This window comes from Myodes glareolus, chromosome 27 (assembly GCF_982192425.1).
Source record: "Myodes glareolus chromosome 27, mMyoGla1.1, whole genome shotgun sequence".
NCBI classification, from domain to species: domain Eukaryota; kingdom Metazoa; phylum Chordata; class Mammalia; order Rodentia; family Cricetidae; genus Myodes; species Myodes glareolus.
Genome location: NC_142052.1, coordinates 5,374,673 through 5,388,700, shown reverse-complemented (window position 1 = coordinate 5,388,700; position 14,028 = coordinate 5,374,673).

The window sequence follows — 14,028 nt, the reverse complement described above, 5'->3', positions numbered from 1 at the left end:
GAGCACTCATTGGGTAGAAAGCATGTGAACATACACAGAGGTCATAGAAGAGAATGCAGTGATAGCACCATTGGTGTGAAACTTTCCATGGTGAAAGTACACGCACAGTCAAGCAAGTATTCCAAAAGTTGGTCTAAGTGCATGAAAGACATTAAAGGGAGGTGCGGGGATCCTGTGTACATCATTCCAAACAGAGGAACAAACTAGCAAGGCTCTAGGTTCGAGACCTTTCAAGGAGATCTAATTTAAATGAACAAACAAACAGCAAGTGTGGCTAGGACACATCCCACAGGTCAGTCAGCCAAGTCGTCAGGGTCAGGTGACCAAAATCAAGCTGCTTATTTTTATGCTTAACATTTCAAAAGTCAAGAAAGCGACAATCAGCGTTTAGACTCTATGGAATATAAAACTGGCTCGGTTTAGAGGCCCTCTGATATGGGGGAAAAAAAAGGAAAGAAAATAGGACATCCAACTAGGAACTAAGACAGCTCGTGCATTCAAGGGCTGTCTTCCATGCACACAAAGACAAAAGATTCTCAAATCCCTTCGGTGATGTGCCTTTGAAATAGAGAGCAGGGGTGAAATCTGCATCCCATGAGAGTTAGGACGTTGCTCTGGGGAAAACACCATCATGAGCAAAAGGTCAAGGGAGCTTTAGCCATGATCGTGGGACTGGGATACGAGAGGCAGGAACTGTCAGGAGATTTATTATCCCATAGTCTCCCGAGGAATAAACAGCTTAGGTTTCACTGTCAAGAACCGAAACAGCAACGGTGCTGTATGGATGTCAATGTCCAAGACCAGCTGTGTCCCATGCACACCAGCACTAAACCTCGAGGGTTGCGGTCCCAGCTCTGGTGACAGGCCACAATAAACATTCGCTGAAGATACCATAGGGAGGACCAATGCATCAGCTCCCTGTAAGGCCATGTGTCTCAATACCCTATTACTTATTCCTTATATTATTTACAGGGAAAAAAACTGCATTTTACTCCAGGATTTGGAAACAAGCTAAGTGACATGACATTAAGACAGCAGAGTTAGTGTGACATATCTTTTTATGGAAGAGCAATGTGCTTTGTTTGGGACTTCACCCTTTAACTAAGAATCAGAGGCTGGCACTGAAGCACAGAACCTGAACCTGCCGTGGCTCAGTTCACCTCTTCCACAGAATGCTACTCTCCTGTGCCACATTAGCGAAAGGGAACAAGTTCTAGAAAATTGGTCTAGAGACTCTCCTGAGATGTTTGCACCAGAAGCTGGCATTGAGGATGAAAATTTGGAGAAAAATCTAGTTTCCTTTTCTGTATTAGAATAATTATGAGCTTTTGAGATGAAAAAACCAAAGGAAGATAAATCTGAGGATGAGAAAGAACAAACAGCAGAATCATGTTGCTGCCTGTCTTTTGGTGTTAGCCTACATTGTCACCAATCCAAAAATGAGGAGTTCGCATCATGAAAGATATTATAGTATACGTATATGCGAATGCATATGCATATATATATACATATATATATATATATATATATATATATATATATAGAGAGAGAGAGAGAGAGAGAGAGAGAGAGTAAAAATGATTTTTTTTTTCTGAGAAAGGTTTACCAGTGTAGGAAATCCTTGACTCATATTTAGAAATAAAGATGAGAGGCAAGTATTTACCATGAATGATTGATTAACTGATTGCTGAACAGGCTGGACTATAAATTTGGAGAAACCAGAATCAATGAGGCCAAGTCAAAGAAGATTAGGCATCACATCACACATTCATTTAATAAAATTACTACAGCACCCACTTTTTGTCTGACAATTTGTCTGAAACCCCCTCGTGCACTATCCCTCGTGGCCTGATAGAAACTTTTTAGTGGTTGGCACCCTGTGGTCTATTTGCACCTTATTTCGCTGTGAAAATCCCCATATTCCACAGACTCAGGCAAGAATACCACCTGATTGTCAACACTAGAGTCATGTAAATAATGCTTCCCTCCTGCACGTGCTTCATGGAAATAAAGCCAGCGTTGCCCAGGGGCTCTATCACTTCCCAGCTGACTAATCTACACACCACGGCGAGGGTACACATGGGTTTCTGTCCACATGCCTGGGAAGCCTGTAAATGGTTTCTATGTTTCAACATGATGAGCTTTGCTGTCTCGTTGGGTCTCACATCAGCAACTCCTCTATGCAGAAATCCTATCTTTCTCTGACCTGGTCTCTCACAAAAAGACTGTGGGATTAAGTAAGAAATTGTTGCACACACTTGAGTTTTACAGAATTTTGACACTTCTTTTATAGAATAGGTTTTAAAAGAAAGAAACTATAAGAAAGCTGATTGATTACTGGGGTTGTGGTATATTCCATGGTCTTATTTATTCTCATGGTCAAACCTAGCACAGAGCTACTATTTGGTTTTCACAAGTGAAGGAACATAAGGATATGAAGAAGGTGCATTAAGAAGAGACTATGCTAAACGTTGGTGATCCATTTCATTATACAGAACTGTTATATGCATTTCCTTGAGACTCTGCCAGTCTTTAATGCTGGAGATAAGACAGAAAATATCAGTGTGATTTTTATAAATGAGGACTTCTGGGTTTTTCTATCTATAGAAATTAAACGTGGTATAAAATGATTTTATTGTTTGATCTTTGAATGTCTACTGCTAATATAGAAAATAACTTCAAGTTTTTCAGAACATGACTTTATCACAAGAAAGCCATTAAATAAGATGAAGTTTACACTTACATATTTACTTGGAAAAATATGTGATCTGTATACATTTTACTTGAGAAAAGTTTTGAAGCAAACATAATGTAAGACTTTAGAGTTCTTTGAAAAACAGCATAAAATCAAAGCAAATACATTATCAAGATGGGATAAAACATCTGGGACCAGGGAACAATTTGATTTTAGTTAAGTTGTTCTCACGGAACAAAATACGCTGCAGTGGAAAGTGTGAGGACAGGTGACAAAACCAAGGTGGTCCCCAGACTTTTCAAAGGTAAGCCATGTGCACATGGGAAAGCTATGGTCTAGAAAGAGGCCATACAGTCTGCAACAAAGCCGGGGCATCAATGCCTCCATGTAGTGCTTTTCCATATACATGAGTGACCCGGAGTCATCATTATGTAGCAGAAAAATACACACACGACCCAACAGTTATTCTTCTGGGCTGTCATCATCAAATTAAGAAAGGGTTCGAATTCCTGGAATTCCGGTTCCTGGCCTGGCAGCTGTTCAGTTGCCCTGAATAACTAGGCCAGAGTTTTTTTCTTTTTATTTTTGACCAGTCTCCTTTGGCTTTGCTCAGAAGAATGTCTTTCACAGATGCACATCTGCTTAGGGAAGAAGTGAAGAGCCTTAGCCTTCAGGTCAGATTGGCAACTTTCTCTAGACCCCTCAACAGTAGCTCAGGATTGTCTTGTCAGCATCCCCTCTGTTTAAACTGCTGCCCAGAGGGAAAGGAGCAATCACAGTTGTTTAGTGGAGAAAAGTCATTTGAAAGTCATCATTTAAAGAGCCATGTGATTCCTAGTGTTTTTCATCTTTGCAGAGAAGGCAGCGTACCAAACACCTGATGGAAGACATTATCTGACACCCCCTTACACTCCCCTGTCTCTTCCTCTACCACCTCCCCTCCCATTCATCTTACTTCTTTTGCTGCTGAACGTTGAATGTAACCATGAATCACCTCTGAGTTTTGTTGAAGGGTAGATTTTCATACAAAAGTTCTGAAAATCTGAAGGAGGTTCTTTATGTCTAACACCATTCTCTGAGATCCTCAGGCTGCTGACCGTTCTGAGATGCTTGGTCACTGAATGCCTTCTGAGATGCTAATATTGCTGACCAGAGGGTCAGGCCACTCTGAAAGGAAATAAATAACTGAATAAAACTACAAAGCACAGAGAATGGCAATGGGTCTCATCGTCTTCAATGGTTATGTCTGTATCAAGGTTGCTATTTTATTTTATTGTCTTAGTAACTTTTAGTTTTTTCCTTCAGACATTAGATCATAGGACTATTTTTAAAATCTTTGGTTCTTTATAGCTATACTCTACCCTATCACAGGCCAAAACAGATTCTTTATTCATGATCCAATGAAAATGACACATATACAGAAGGACTCCCCACACCATCTCCCCTTTTCTGTTTAAATAATAAGGAAGGTTTTAACTTTAACATAGTAAAATTACATAGAATAAGACATGTATCAAGCAAGAATTACAGTTACAGTATTTATATCTACTTTATCTTTTATCATAACTAAGGAAAACTGTAACTATCTATTTTTAACTACATCAAAGACTCCAAAATGATATAATATTACCTAAGTAAACAGAAAGTGCATAGTAATCAACTTCTAAAACTCTAGAATTGACAGAGACATAACACTGCCTGGACAGTCACCCAAAGTTCTTCTGTATTATTGAAACATCCAATATTTAGCCCACAGGCCCATAGTATCCTGCAGACTTTTTCATAATTTCAGGAATTTCAAAGATAGTATTACGTATATTGGTAGTTTGTCAGTCATTTTTTTTCTTTCTCTTGCAGAATGTCTAGCAGACTCTTTTATGAAGCAGGTATCTTGAAAGATCATCTCACCTTTAGGCAAGTTCAGCTTCAGCAGTCATTTTTCTGAGTCCTGCAAGTACAGTTTATACATCATATAATCAAGCAGCTCAGGCAAGAGCAGCTTCTTGCCCAAAAGGCCAACCAACTCCATAAGGAGCCTCTTTGATGCCCATCATTCTCTTGAAGTAATTGATGCTGTCAGGGGCAAATGTGTCTCATTGTCATAAAATGTTCTAAGATCTTAAGACATATTAAATGCCATATTTTGTAGTCTTTGAATGATTTGAAGAATTTGAAATACATTTCTGTATGTCTAGAAAACCTATCTAAATTAACATGACTACAAACTTGATTATTATAGATGATTATTTATTAACCTATATTTTAAAATTATACATTATATTTTTAAGTGAGCTGCACAAACAATACCTTAAACGAGAGCAGAAATATAGCAAAATTGATCTTAAATTTGTGTCAATAAACCAAGATCCATACCAATGCAAATCTCCATAGCATATCCCCCTTTAAATGTAAAGAAACAGTTATAAGCAATAATTTAGGGAATTTGGGCATAGTTTTCTGTAGAAGGCCGCAACCACACTCTCCACCATAGATGGCGCTGCACCGCCAGGTGAGCTAGAAAGCTCACACGTGTTGGTAACTTTCCACTACTCCCAAGGTATCACCTGGGACTGGGAGCAGTTGACCAATCCAAGAGTGACACGTCCGAAGCTAGGACTGTTTCATATATAAGGGATGACTTCCTTCATATCTGGGTCTCCGCCATGTTGGCTGATGCTCGCTCTCCCAAGGGGCATTAAAGATTTCTGCAAAAGTATCCTATGTGTCCCACGTGGTTCTTGCAGGCGAGACGGTAGTGCAGGACATCTGGTGCCGATACCCGGGAAGAAGAAGAACTTTGCACCGCCGGAGACCAGGAGGATTTCAGAACTGCAGGCATGCATGCTTAGAGAGGTACGCTCTAAAGTCCAGAGAGCATATCAGAAACTGAGCAGCAATGGGAGGTTGTGTGTGCACACTCAGATAAGTTAAAAAGGACCCCCCAGTGATTCTAAGAAAGTAAAAATGGGGGAGAAGGCTGATTTACAAGGTCAAAAGCTTTATGTTATGTTGTTTGTGTTGTCTGTTGTGTACTGGATAGGAGAAAGATATTTAAATTTAGAAACTGCTAAGGATATGATGTTTTGGAAAAGAGGTTCTGTTTTCGTCTCCACAGAAAAGGAGAGCCTAAGGGTGTACTTGGGATTTATGTGGTTTGAATCACCGAGACCTCCTGAAATGCTGTAGTGTTTACCCCTAAAATGCAGTGGCCCAATAATAGCAGGAAGCAGCCAGAGAGACTAACGACGCCCAAATTCCCTAAAAGATTAAATGAGGTCCTTTCAATGGTTGCAGAGCAGCAAACCTGCTTCTCTGAGTTCTGCTTTGCTCCGTACACCGGTTTGGGCTCGGAATGGGTGCAGCTGCGGCTGGAGCTGAGCTTTGCTCGATGGCTATGGTGGGGGGCACGTTGCGCCGGCTCAGTTGGTGCCTGGCCTGGAGGGTGTCACAGCAGTACCGAGAATGAGAGCGGTGCCACAAGCTGCCAGGCCAGAATTGTACCTAATTGTACCTTGCAATGTACCTAAAACTGTGAGGGTCTCTGAGGCTAAAATGGCTCTGGTTCCATTTGGCTATGCTAAATGATGCTAACTTCAGGCAGGACTGGTCGTAATTATCATAATAAAAGCGCAATTAAGGTTTAGACGCAGTAAACAGGCAGTACCATATTACATCTACATAGTGCGACTTAAGTTTTTAAGAACTGCTTAGCATTTTAAGAACTCAAGTCCTCCTGAAAGATTGCTGTGTATACGCTTGGCTTGTCTGGTGTTTCAGGTTCCGCAGGGAGATGGATGCGAAGGGCCCTTGGATTTTGGGGTGATTGGGTCGTTGGCTGGACCTGTGAGAGTTTACAGCCGCTTTTGCTGTGGCACAGGTGTTGAGAGTTTGCTAGTAGGGAAGCGGCCCTGTTCGCCGCCTCTCCCATTGGCCCCTTGAGCCGCAGCGGCTCTGGCGCGGACCTTGAGATGTTGCAGGCCTGTGCCACCTCGGTCTGGGTGTCGGCTCCCGCCACACTCCCCCACCAACACAGCCGCGGAGGACTGGGCTGGCCCCGCGGGGAAGGCGGGGGGCGCCTGGGGGTGGAGTCACCACTTCCTGGCCTGGGACATGCGGAGTCGCGCAGCAGCGAGCAGGCCCAGGGCCGCGCACAGCCCTTGGATGGCGGGCGGGCTCTGGAGCCCGAGGCCACTGTACCGGCAAGGAATACAGGAGCCAATAAATCTTAAACCTAATATCAACAAACAGGGCCTGGGTTTTTCCTAGGCGCCACTGGGGCAGCACGGCCTATAACATGAAAAACAGAGACCCTCAATCAGTTATCTACCACAGTGGCTACAGCCCTGGATCAACAGACTACCATAGATACATCTATTAGAGGTAGAATAAAAAACAGGTGGATATCTTATGGCAGCTTGCCCAATTGGGCTGCAAATGAAAAACTTCAGCCTTATGTGTGACCAGTGTACCATATGAGAAAGAACTTTATAAAAATGGCTAACTTGTCCCGAGAATTGTCTTTGTATCTTGCAGGAGAATTTTGATGATTTGCTGTCCTCCTTGAGATGGTCCATCGTGACAATCAACTCCACGCGAGTGGACATAAGCCTGGCCAAAGGATTCCAGTCCTGGGTTGTGTCCTTCATCCCCCTACTTCAAAGAATGGGTGGGGGTGGAAATGTTTTAAAACGGTCCTACGCTATGGAATAGTGTTTCTCCTCTGGATGGTCTGCTGACTCAAATCCCAAAGCCATAGGGACAAAGTGGTATTTACACAGCGCTGGCTGCCCTGGAATAGGGAGCCTCTTTTGATGTGTGGTTATCTATGTTAAAGCAGTAAGGTTTAAGCCAACCAGTTCCTGCACCCCTAGGACTATGGTCCATGGCACAGGATGGAATGCTTGGCTTAGCTAGCCCTAAAGGTTGTGGAGCTGAAAAGCATCGCACAGAGAATGGCCCTCTCTGAGAGATAAGTCACCCTGCATAAGGGTTTCCTGCCATATATTCCCTTTCCCAGAAAAATGGCAGAGGGCAGGCCGGATAAGTTCCAGATGTCATGAGCCTAGGGGCAGATTCCGTGTAAGCCCATTTTAATGTTTCTATTTTGGGAAATGCAACCTCTATCTTTACCTTTTGAGGGAGTTGCCTTTCTGCAAAGAAGTAAAATTAGGGGGAGATGTAGAAAGCCGCAACCACACTCTCCACCATAGATGGCGCTGCACCGCCAGGTGAGCTAGAAAGCTCACACGTGTTGGTAACTTTCCACTACTCCCAAGGTATCACCTGGGACTGGGAGCAGTTGACCAATCCAAGAGTGACACGTCCGAAGCTAGGACTGTTTCATATATAAGGGATGGCTTCCTTCATATCTGGGTCTCCGCCATGTTGGCTGATGCTCGCTCTCCCAAGGGGCATTAAAGCTTTCTACAAAAGTATCCTATGTGTCCCACGTGGTTCTTGCAGGCGAGACGGTAGCGCGGGACAGTTTTCTCCAAACTGCTTCTTGCTTTATGTTATGTGAAGTTTTTTTTTTGGTTGTTGTTGTTGTTTTTGAGGGGGGATGTTCATGGTGACTTTTCAGGGGGTCTTGGTTCATCAAACCACATTAGTCTGGAAGAGATCCATAGGTTCTCATCTTCTATGGAAACAGAAAAGAGTCTCTTTTCCAAAGCAACATATCCTTACTCCCATATTTTGAAGTCAAGAAACCTTTAAGATATGTATGTTGGTTTAGAGAGTCTGGGTAGCTGGGAATAAACAAGCAGCCCCTTACAACACATGCCTTTAATCCCAGTACTAGGGAGGTAGAGACAGGATCAGGGGCCTATTTAGTATGAAGATTCCTAGAGACAGTAGCTCAGCTCTTTCGGCCTGAGGATTCACTAGAAGTAAGAAGTCTCTCCAGTGACTGGCTCCTTTACGTCTTTGATCTTTCAGCATTGACTTTCTGGGTTATTATTACTAAGATCAATTAGAATTCGCACTAATAGAAATATCTACATGTTGAAAGTAATTTTACCTGAAGTGGTAAAATAGTAGAGGAGCAATCTTTAAACTTTTGTTAGGAGGAGAGCTAGAGAGTAGAGATCCTGACAGAACATACAATGGGAAATGACTCTGAGGAATAGGGCAACATCATGTCAAGGATTGGCCAGGGGTCACTGGATTTCTTTTGAAGACTAGGCAGCAGGCTAATGACAGAGTCAATCATGTGTTACCCTTCCCTTTGCTTCTGAGCAGTCTAGCCAGATCAAGGAGTGGCTGTGAGACAGAACTTTGGAGCAAAGTAGCATTTACCTAGGAATCAGCCAGATACCTGCTTGTGGGAATATCCAGATAGTCAGAAAGCTGCTGAAAATCCAGTTTTAAAATTAAGGAACAAAATTTTATATCAATCTTAGCATTTTGAACTGTTAAGTTTTCAGCACTTGGTTTATGGCCCTACCAGAATATTCTCATAATTCTAATTAGTAGCATCTTTGTAAAGCTTTATTTGTTGTCATATATTCATACTGGTAAATTACATATTTTCACTACAGTATTTTTATATGATGATATAATACACTTTGACCATATTCACCTCTATTATCTTCTCTTGTTCTTCACACCCCACTCTGTAAGACCCCTGTTTCTTCCCAAATAGTCTAAATAGATCCCATATGATAGAGCGAACATACAGGATTAATTTTTCTGAGTCTGGTTAACATTTGCATCCAAATTTCATTCTTTGTTTTTCCAGCACAGGGTTTCCCTGTATAACAGTCCTAGATGTCCTAGAACTAGCTTTTGTAGACCAGGTTAGCCTCAAACTCACAGAGATCTGCCTGCCTTTGCCTCTGAAGGGTTGGGAATTTTGATGTTTCCCACCACCACCTGGCCACATTTCATTCTTGATGACAGAATAAAGCTCACTCTGTATTTGTGCACAATTATCTTTATAAATTCTGTGTTAATAGACATGAAAGTTGACTCCATTATTTGGTTACTATGCCTACTGCAGCATTAAATATGGATGTGCATGCATCTCTCTAGTGTAGCTTTGATTCTTATAGGGATAATTCCCATAGTGCTACAACTAGATGAAAAAGTAGTTTTAATACAGATTGTTTTGGAAATTTCTAAGCCAGGCAGTGATGATGACACATGCCTTAAATTCCAGCACTTGGGAGGCAGGTGGATTCTCTGGGAGTTCAAGGCCAACCTGGTCTACAGAGTGAGTTCCAAGACAGACAGGGCTGGACAGAGAAACTCTGTCTCAAAAACCCACATGACACACACACACACAAAGAAATTTCTATATTGATTTACTTAGTGGTGGAACTCATCTATGTTCTCATCAACAATGTTTAAAGGTAAATCTCTTCATGATATGTTGCCAGCACTTGCTGTTGTAGCTTATTATTATTATTATTATTATTATTATTATTATTATTGTAGTGGTAGTAGTAGTATCATTATTATTGATGATGATCATCATTAATCTGGGGTGAAATGGTCTTTCAGTGCAAACTTGATATTTTTTCTTGTTGACTAAAGAAGCTGTGCATTTCTTAGTAAGTTTATTAACCATTTTCACTGTCTTTCAGAAATCAACCTACTCATTTAATTTACCCATTTACTAACAGGATAATTTAAGTTTAGGGTAGTTGACTTTTTGAGTACATTATATATTCTCCATATTATTATCATTAATCTGAATTTCAATGTTTCAGTATTTATACTGATTCATTTGGAGACTAAATTTTGTACAGGGTGAGAGATAAGAAGACACTTGGAGACTGTCTTCTCCAAAGCATATTTCAGTGTCTTATTTGAGGGTTTATTTACACGGATTCTCTTCTATTTCATTTCTTCCAATCATGTGTCTTATTTTTTGTTTCTTGTTTTGGTGTGTGTGTGTGTGTTTTGTGTGAGTCTGTGAGTGTGTGTGTGTGTGTGTCAGTGTGTATATGTATGTGTTGATATATGGCATTATCATATTCAGGTGTTAGGAACCACAAACACTGTTCATTTGAGACTATGTTTTTATAAGTTTTTTTTTTTTTGAAAAATATGTCTTGGAGTTTTGTCAACAGCCCATGACCAGCACTGGCATTTATAATTCTCTAAGAATGAAAATACATAACATTTATCTGTAATATCCTGTATTCTATACTCCACTTGACAGCAGAGGCAAAGCACAATTGAAAAATTCAGGGCCATGAAAGAGAATTGCTTCCTATGTCACCTTTGGATTATACTTACAAATGTACAAACTCATGTACCTCCCATCACTGCTACTTCCTCAGTAACAGTTATCCAGAGATGCAGGCTCACATCTGTCCTGAGATAAGCAAATAAAACATTTTCTTTGTAATGGTTGGCTAACGATGCCACTGGTTTTATCACTTCTTCAACTTCATCTTCAGTCACTGTGTTCAGATTACTTTTAAATGTGCATTTAAGTATCAGATACCACCAAGATGTCACAGGGAGTGAGGACTTAGACTAACCTTAGCAGTCTAGAAGAAAGATGTTGCCAAAGGTCATTAACAGTGTCTGTCAGCACCTCCATTTGGAGGTAATTTGGATGTTTTCAGTGACCCAGTCAGCTCCCATTGGTTGAGCAGTGACCTTGCCAGGGTTAAACCTGTTTGCTGTAGCTCTTACAGGGTACTGTAGGTGGAACACAGGATGGCAGATGGCAGTGGGTCAGCAAAGAGGAACTTGTCCATCACTACTACTAAAGTAGAAACTACTCAAAGTGTAATTCAACAGGCGCAGGGCTTGTGGTTTACAAGGGTTGTAAGAGAGCAGTTCAAGTTCCCTTAATTTTAAAGAGATGTAGTCCTATGATATCAGAGCTCATGAGCTGAAGAATACACAGAAAGAATAGCATACCTACCTGAGTCTAAAAAGCAATTGAAATTTCAGAAATCAATATCCACAGTACATTTGTCTATGTCCTTAGCATATAATACATATGTTCCTGGCCAAAGCCTAATTTCTCTGGCAATTTTACTCCATGCTTATTATCAAATTGAATTGGTTTCCAGATGAGAAAATACCTTAGTATTCTCAAGGACACAGTCCTTCCTGTATCACAGAATCATATGAAATGTTTCTACAGTAGATTATATTATTCTTTTTAACTGATGGGTTAACTAGATTTTGAAAGTAACTCTAATAGTCAGAAAAACACTAACCCCTTTGATGATAAAACCTGTAAATGGAGACCATATTTTTGTTTCCCGGCCAACCAGATTCCAATAATCACATAGAAACTATATTAATTACAACGCTGTTTGGCCAATGGCTTAGGCGTCTTTTTAGCTAGCTCTTATATCCTAAATTAATCCATTTATATTGTTTTATATGTTACCACGAGTCCTTTGGCTTGTTACCTCTTGCTTCTTGGGCTCCTACATGGCATCTTTCACCCATGACAGCTACATGGCCTCTTCCTGACTTTGTGTACTCTACATCTGTTCCAGCCTGGCTATATTCTGCTCTGCCATAGGCCAAAGGATAGTTTCTGTGTGATTATTCAAGTTTCAGCGACTGGGAAACAAACAAGCAGTCTTCGTTTACAAAAGCCTTGTTCTACTTTGCAGGTCTTGAAGTTATATCAATATCCACATATTGATTGTGTGTGTATGTGTGTGTATAATGTATAAATGTATAAAATCATATATATTCACAAATACATATGTGGAATCTTGTATGGCATATAGCAAAGCATTTCAACTCAGAACTTGGAGTCTTAACAGTTCTACAAAAATAGGGTACATTTATAATTGACAAAGTTCCTAATGAAAATGCATATAAGCCCTGATGGGAACATATTAATGTAATGATTAATCAATATAAAAATATAAAAAAGTTTTAGGTGCTACAAGGATTTTTAACTATCACAAAATTTCTAAAAAAATAGAAAATGCTTCCTTAAAATGGTTTTATACCAAATAAGAGGAAAAGGGCAAAATAGAAGGAGAAAAAAAAAGAAATAAGAAGAAAATAAAAATACTAATAATAACTAAATTGCCTTCAATCTACCTTGAATCTATCTTCAATCAAAGAATAGAGAATAACAAGAGAATTTATTTTATTTCCTTCTACAACTTGCAGAAAGTTGTCAGATGACGTAAAAGAATTTAATTGATCCTCTTCTGTAGAGTGTTCTGGGTCCACACTTACTGTTTAGAGAAGCTTCATTTATTCTGAGGACACAGTATAAGTCCTTGATATGAACTCTTGCAACTATGCTTAGTGACTGAGTAGACAAAGGGTGCTTCCCTATTCTTGTTTCGGAAAGTAAATGTACTGCCAACCCCCCCCCCCAAACAAAACAAAACAAAACAAAACCAAAAACACAGCACTTTCCAGATAACCCTATCACATAGGGGTGTGTGTGTGTGTGTGTGTGTGTGTGTGTGTGTGTGTGTGTGTGGTGTTAGAATTATTATTTTTTTTTAATTTGGTCACTTTATCCATAACATATACCATCATTCAAATGGCTTTTAAGATAATGCATCTCATTTGCTGAAACTCTTTGTCTAACTGAATTTGCCGGTACTTCCCACTTAGGGGAAGGAGCTTTTATGAAGATTGCTTAGCACATCGCATTCCTGCACTATTTACAGCACCCCTTGAGCGCCCATATTGTCATGATCAGCAGAGACTACATTAAGTAATTAAGAGACCGCCAACAAAATGTCCTCAGATTGAGTCTGCGATTCCATCAGTGGCGACCCGAAAGGGCTTGGAGAGGCAGCAGGAAGGAACCCCGTTCGGACTCATGGGGGTGGTCCACGTGGGGATGTAAGAGAGAACAAGCGGTGAAAAAAAAATCCAGTCGATTCGGGGCAGGAAAACAAGAATCTTGCTTGTCTTTCTAAGATGTAGTTTATCCCCTGATGAGGAGCTCCAAACGTTCTCTTTTTCACAGTCTGAAAGAAAGAGCCGTTTCTCAAGGGCTAATACCTCTGCAAGCACAAATCATTTTATTTGAGTTTTTATAGTTCCATTGGCAAAGGACTGTACAGCTGTTCCTTGCTAGAGTGTCATTTTCTGAGTTAAAAGTTCATCCTACACAACCAGGGTAGGCCACTGCTCGGGAGTCAGATGGCCACACCAGATCTGCGTGCTGGGTGGATCATATCATTTGTTTTGGATGGCCTTCTTTCCAGATGCTGAATGCTGGGGTATTTGTTAAGAGTTGGCTTAAGCCCGATTCACTCTGGAGTTCAGCTACAACAGGCTAATTAAATGGAATCCATCCCAACACATGTGTCTCCTCCACGCTGAAAGTGATTTAGGCGTTCAGTGTCAGAAAGGGTCCACTGGCTTGGTTT